Source organism: Amblyomma americanum, chromosome 6 (assembly GCF_052857255.1).
Source record: "Amblyomma americanum isolate KBUSLIRL-KWMA chromosome 6, ASM5285725v1, whole genome shotgun sequence".
NCBI lineage: Eukaryota > Metazoa > Arthropoda > Arachnida > Ixodida > Ixodidae > Amblyomma > Amblyomma americanum.
Window position 1 is genome coordinate 150,282,913 of NC_135502.1, and position 6,959 is coordinate 150,289,871.

Here is a 6,959-nt window from a genome sequence, read left to right on the forward strand (position 1 = left end):
GTCGCCGTAGCTCAGTTGGTAAGAGCACCGGACGCGATATTCGGAGGTCGTGGGTTCGGATCCCACCGGCGACATGGTTGTTTTTTTTCTGCTGCTATATAGTAATTTTCGTTAAGCGATTTATTAATCTAAGTATTATTATCCCCCTGAGAAGCATAACACATTAAAAAAAAATTAACGTTCCCCTATGCACCTTGGTTTCGGTGACTGTTGGCTCCCTTCATAAATTTGTCAAACGGGCCCCTCATTTCCTTTATCTTGTCTGCTAATAGCTTAACGAGGGTCTAGGTTCTGGCAGTCTTGATGCCATAGGTAGCATAAGAGGGCTCTCGCACAGTTTCCGCCCTCGCCGTTAGATGACGTTCTACGTCACGCTCGCGGTATTACAGGACGTGCTACGTCCGCCGCTATGGTCGAGGGTGGCGCTGGTGAACAATCTCAAGGCTCGCTTACACCCAGTAAACATAACTACCGAAGAGAGCAGCAGATTGGACAGCCGTCGCCGTAGCTCAGTTGGTAAGAGCACCGGACGCGATATTCGAAGGTCGTGGGTTCGGATCCCACCGGCGGCATGGTTGTTTTTTCTGCTGCTTTATAAGTAATTTTCTTTAAGGGATTTAATAATCTAAGTATTATTATCCCCCTGAGAAGCATAACACATTAAAAAAAAATTAACGTTCCCCTATGCACCTTGGTGTCGGTGACTGTTGGCTCCCTTCATAAATTTGTCAAACGGGCCCCTCATTTCCTTTAACTTGTCTGCTAATAGCTTAACGAGGGTCTAGGTTCTGGCAGTCTTGATGCCATAGGTAGCATAAGAGGGCTCTCGCACAGTTTCCGCCCTCGCCGTTAGATGACGTTCTACGTCACGCTCGCGGAATTACAGGACGTGCTACGTCCGCCGCTATGGTCGAGGGTGGCGCTGGTGAACACTCTCAAGGCTCGCTTACACCCAGTAAACATAACTACCCATGAGAGCAGCAGATTGGACAGCCGTCGCCGTAGCTCAGTTGGTAAGAGCACCGGACGCGATATTCGGAGGTCGTGGTTTCGGATCCCACCGGCGGCATGGTTGTTTTTTCTGCTGCATTATAAGTAATTTTCTTTAAGCGATTTATTAATCTAAGTATTATTATCCCCCTGAGAAGCATAACGCATTAAAAAAAAATTAACGTTCCCCTATGCACCTTGGTTTCGGTGACGGTTGGCTCCCTTTATAAATTTGTCGAACGGGCCCCTCATTTCCTTTAACTTGTCTGCTAATAGCTTAATGAGGGTCTAGGTTCTGGCAGTCTTGATGCCATAGGTAGCATAAGAGGGCTCTCGCAAAGTTTCCGCCCTCGCCGTTAGATGACGTTCTACGTCACGCTCGCGGTATTACAGGACGTGCTACGTCCGCCGCTATGGTCGAGGGTGGCGCTGGTGAACACTCTCAAGGCTCGCTTACACCCAGTAAACATAAATACCCAAAAGAGCAGCAGATTGGACAGCCGTCGCCGTAGGTCAGTTGGTAAGAGCACCGGACGCGATATTCGGAGGTCGTGGGTTCGGATCCCACCGGCGGCATGGTTGTTTTTTCGGCTGCTTTATAAGTAATTTTCGTTAAGCGATTCATTAATCTAAGTAATATTATCCCCCTGAGAAGCATAACACATTAAAAAAAAATTAACGTTCCCCTATGCACCTTGGTTTCGGTGACGGTTGGCTCCCTTTATAAATTTGTCAAACGGGCCCCTCATTTCCTTTAACTTGTCTGCTAATAGCTTAACGAGGGTCTAGGTTCTGGCAGTCTTGATGCCATAGGTAGCATAAGAGGGCTCTCGCACAGTTTCCGCCCTCGCCGTTAGATGACGTTCTACGTCACGCTCGCGGAATTACAGGACGTGCTACGTCCGCCGCTATGGTCCAGGGTGGCGCTGGTGAACACTCTCAAGGCTCCCTTACACCCAGTTAACATAAAACCCCAAGAGAGCAGCAGATTGGACAGCCGTCGCCATAGCTCAGTTTGTAAGAGCACCGGACGCGATATTCGGAGGTCGTGGGTTCGGATCCCACCGGCGACATGGTTGTTTTTTCTGCTGCTATATAAGTAATTTTCGTTAAGCGATTTATTAATCTAAGTATTATTATCCCCCTGAGAAGCATAACACATTAAAAAAAAATTAACGTTCCCCTATGCACCTTGGTTTCGGTGACTGTTGGCTCCCTTCATAAATTTGTCAAACGGGCCCCTCATTTCCTTTAACTTGTCTGCTAATAGCTTAACGAGGGTCTAGGTTCTGGCAGTCTTGATGCCATAGGTAGCATAAGAGGGCTCTCGCACAGTTTCCGCCCTCGCCGTTAGATGACGTTCTACGTCACGCTCGCGGTATTACAGGACGTGCTACGTCCGCCGCTATGGTCGAGGGTGGCGCTGGTGAACAATCTCAAGGCTCGCTTACACCCAGTAAACATAACTACCGAAGAGAGCAGCAGATTGGACAGCCTTCGCCGTAGCTCAGTTGGTAAGAGCACCGGACGCGATATTCGGAGGTCGTGGGTTCGGATCCCACCGGAGGCATGGTTGTTTTTTCTGCTGCTTTATAAGTAATTTTCGTTAAGCGATTTATTAATCTAAGTATTATTATCCCCCTGAGAAGCATAACACATTAAAAAAAATTAACGTTCCCCTATGCACCTTGGTGTCGGTGACTGTTGGCTCCCTTCATAAATTTGTCAAACGGGCCCCTCATTTCCTTTAACTTGTCTGCTAATAGCTTAACGAGGGTCTAGGTTCTGGCAGTCTTGATGCCATAGGTAGCATAAGAGGGCTCTCGCACAGTTTCCGCCCTCGCTGTTAGATGACGTTCTACGTCACGCTCGCGGAATTACAGGACGTGCTACGTCCGCCGCTATGGTCGAGGGTGGCGCTGGTGAACACTCTCAAGGCTCGCTTACACCCAGTAAACATAACTACCCAAGAGAGCAGCAGATTGGACAGCCGTCGCCGTAGCTCAGTTGGTAAGAGCACCGGACGCGATATTCGGAGGTCGTGGGTTCGGATCCCACCGGCGGCATGGTTATTTTTTCTGCTGCTTTATAAGTAATTTTCTTTAGGCGATTTATTAATCTAAGTATTATTATCCCCCTGAGAAGCATAACACATTAAAAAAAAAATTAACGTTCCCCTATGCACCTTGGTTTCGGTGACTGTTGGCTCCCTTCATAAATTTGTCAAACGGGCCCCTCATTTCCTTTAACTTGTCTGCTAATAGCTTAACGAGGGTCTAGGTTCTGGCAGTCTTGATGCCATAGGTAGCATAAGAGGGCTCTCGCACAGTTTCCGCCCTCGCCGTTAGATGACGTTCTACTTCACGCTCGCGGAATTACAGGACGTGCTACGTCCGCCGCTATGGTCGAGGGTGGCGCTGGTGAACACTCTCAAGGCTCGCTTACACCCAGTAAACATAACTACCCAAGAGAGCAGCAGATTGGACAGCCGTCGCCGTAGCTCAGTTGGTAAGAGCAACGGACGCGATATTCGGAGGTCGTGGGTTCGGATCCCACCGGCGACATGGTTGTTTTTTTTCTGCTGCTATATAGTAATTTTCTTTAAGCGATTTATTAATCTAAGTATTATTATCCCCCTGAGAAGCATAACACATTAAAAAAAATTAACGTTCCCCTATGCACCTTGGTTTCGGTGACTGTTGGCTCCCTTCATAAATTTGTCAAACGGGCCCCTCATTTCCTTTAACTTGTCTGCTAATAGCTTAACGAGGGTCTAGGTTCTGGCAGTCTTGATGCCATAGGTAGCATAAGAGGGCTCTCGCACAGTTTCCGCCCTCGCCGTTAGATGACGTTCTACGTCACGCTCGCGGTATTACAGGACGTGCTACGTCCGCCGCTATGGTCGAGGGTGGCGCTGGTGAACACTCTCAAGGCTCCCTTACACCCAGTAAACATAAATACCCAAGAGAGCAGCAGATTGGACAGCCGTCGCCGTAGCTCAGTTGGTAAGAGCACCGGACGCGATATTCGGAGGTCGTGGGTTCGGATACCACCGGCGGCATGGTTGTTTTTTCTGCTGCTTTATAAGTAATTTTCTTTAAGCGATTTATTAATCTAAGTATTATTATCCCCCTGAGAAGCATAACACATTAAAAAAAAATTAACGTTCCCCTATGCACCTTGGTTTCGGTGACTGTTGGCTCCCTTCATAAATTTGTCAAACGGGCCCCTCATTTCCTTTAACTTGTCTGCTAATAGCTTAACGAGGGTCTAGGTTCTGGCAGTCTTGATGCCATAGGTAGCATAAGAGGGCTCTCGCACAGTTTCCGCCCTCGCCGTTAGATGACGTTCTACGTCACGCTCGCGGAATTACAGGACGTGCTACGTCCGCCGCTGTGGTCCAGGGTGGCGCTGGTGAACACTCTCAAGGCTCCCTTACACCCAGTTAACATAAATACCCAAGAGAGCAGCAGATTGGAGAGCCGTCGCCATAGCTCAGTTTGTAAGAGCACCGGACGCGATATTCGGAGGTCGTGGGTTCGGATCCCACCGGCGACATGGTTGTTTTTTCTGCTGCTATATAAGTAATTTTCGTTAAGCGATTTATTAATCTAAGTATTATTATCCCCCTGAGAAGCATAACACATTAAAAAAAATTAACGTTCCCCTATGCACCTTGGTTTCGGTGACTGTTGGCTCCCTTCATAAATTTGTCAAACGGGCCCCTAATTTCCTTTAACTTGTCTGCTAATAGCTTAACGAGGGTCTAGGTTCTGGCAGTCTTGATGCCATAGGTAGCATAAGAGGGCTCTCGCACAGTTTATGCCCTCGCCGTTAGATGACGTTCTACGTCACGCTCGCGGTATTACAGGACGTGCTACGTCCGCCGCTATGGTCGAGGGTGGCGCTGGTGAACAATCTCAAGGCTCGCTTACACCCAGTAAACATAACTACCGAAGAGAGCAGCAGATTGGACAGCCTTCACCGTAGCTCAGTTGGTAAGAGCACCGGACGCGATATTCGGAGGTCGTAGGTTCGGATCCCACCGGCGGCATGGTTGTTTTTTCTGCTGCTTTATAAGTAATTTTCTTTAAGGGATTTATTATTCTAAGTATTATTATCCCCCTGAGAAGCATAACACATTAAAAAAAATTAACGTTCCCCTATGCACCTTGGTGTCGGTGACTGTTGGCTCCCTTCATAAATTTGTCAAACGGGCCCCTCATTTCCTTTAACTTGTCTGCTAATAGCTTAACGAGGGTCTAGGTTCTGGCAGTCTTGATGCCATAGGTAGCATAAGAGGGCTCTCGCACAGTTTCCGCCCTCGCCGTTAGATGACGTTCTACGTCACGCTCGCGGAATTACAGGACGTGCTACGTCCACCGCTATGGTCGAGGGTGGCGCTGGTGAACACTCTCAAGGCTCGCTTACACCCAGTAAACATAACTACCCAAGAGAGCAGCAGATTGGACAGCCGTCGCCGTAGCTCAGTTGGTAAGAGCACCGGACGCGATATTCGGAGGTCGTGGGTTCGGATCCCACCGGCGGCATGGTTATTTTTTCTGCTGCTTTATAAGTAATTTTCTTTAAGCGATTTATTAATCTAAGTATTATTATCCCCCTGAGAAGCATAACACATTAAAAAAAAAATTAACGTTCCCCTATGCAGCTTGGTTTCGGTGACTGTTGGCTCCCTTCATAAATTTGTCAAACGGGCCCCTCATTTCCTTTAACTTGTCTGCTAATAGCTTAACGAGGGTCTAGGTTCTGGCAGTCTTGATGCCATAGGTAGCATAAGAGGGCTCTCGCACAGTTTCCGCCCTCGCCGTTAGATGACGTTCTACTTCACGCTCGCGGAATTACAGGACGTGCTACGTCCGCCGCTATGGTCGAGGGTGGCGCTGGTGAACACTCTCAAGGCTCGCTTACACCCAGTAAACATAACTACCCAAGAGAGCAGCAGATTGGACAGCCGTCGCCGTAGCTCAGTTGGTAAGAGCACCGGACGCGATATTCGGAGGTCGTGGGTTCGGATCCCACCGGCGGCATGGTTGTTTTTTCTGCTGCTTTATAAGTATTTTTCTTTAAGCGATTTAATATTCTAAGTATTATTATCCCCCTGAGAAGCGTAACACATTAAAAAAAAAATTAACGTTCCCCTATGCACCTTGGTTTCGGTGACTGTTGGCTCTCTTCATAAATTTGTCAAACGGGCCCCTCATTTCCTTTAACTTGTCTGCTAATAGCTTAACGAGGGCCTAGGTTCTGGCAGTCTTGATGCCATAGGTAGCATAAGAGGGCTCTCGCACAGTTTCCGCCCTCGCCGTTAGATGACGTTCTACGTCACGCTCGCGGAATTACAGGACGTGCTACGTCCGCCGCTATGGTCGAGGGTGGCGCTGGTGAACACTCTCAAGGCTCGCTTACACCCAGTAAACATAAATACCCAAGAGGGCAGCAGATTGGACAGCCGTCGCCGTAGCTCAGTTGGTAAGAGCACCGGACGCGATATTTGGAGGTCGTGGGTTCGGATCCCACCGGCGGCATGGTTGCTTTTTCTGCTGCTTTATAAGTAATTTTCGTTAAGCGATTTATTAATCTAAGTATTATTATCCCCCTGAGAAGCATAACACATTAAAAAAAAATTAACGTTCCCCTATGCACCTTGGTTTCGGGGACTGTTGGCTCCCTTCATAAATTTGTCAAACGGGCCCCTCATTTCCTTTAACTTGTCTGCTAATAGCTTAACGAGGGTCTAGGTTCTGGCAGTCTTGATGCCATAGGTAGCATAAGAGGGCTCTCGCACAGTTTCCGCCCTCGCCGTTAGATGACGTTCTACGTCACGCTCGCGGTATAACAGGACGTGCCACGTCCGCCGCTATGGTCGAGGGTGGCGCTGGTGAACACTCTCAAGGCTCGCTTACACCCAGTAAACATAAATACCCAAGAGAGCAGCAGATTGGACAGCC

General features: G+C 48.4%; 1 non-coding gene across 1 annotated transcript; it reads left to right on the top strand.

The window, feature by feature from the left end:
* Positions 1-74, top strand: TRNAS-CGA (transfer RNA serine (anticodon CGA)). Its single transcript has one exon. It is a non-coding gene; the product is annotated as a tRNA-Ser (tRNA).
* Positions 75-6,959: the final 6,885 nt, after the last annotated feature.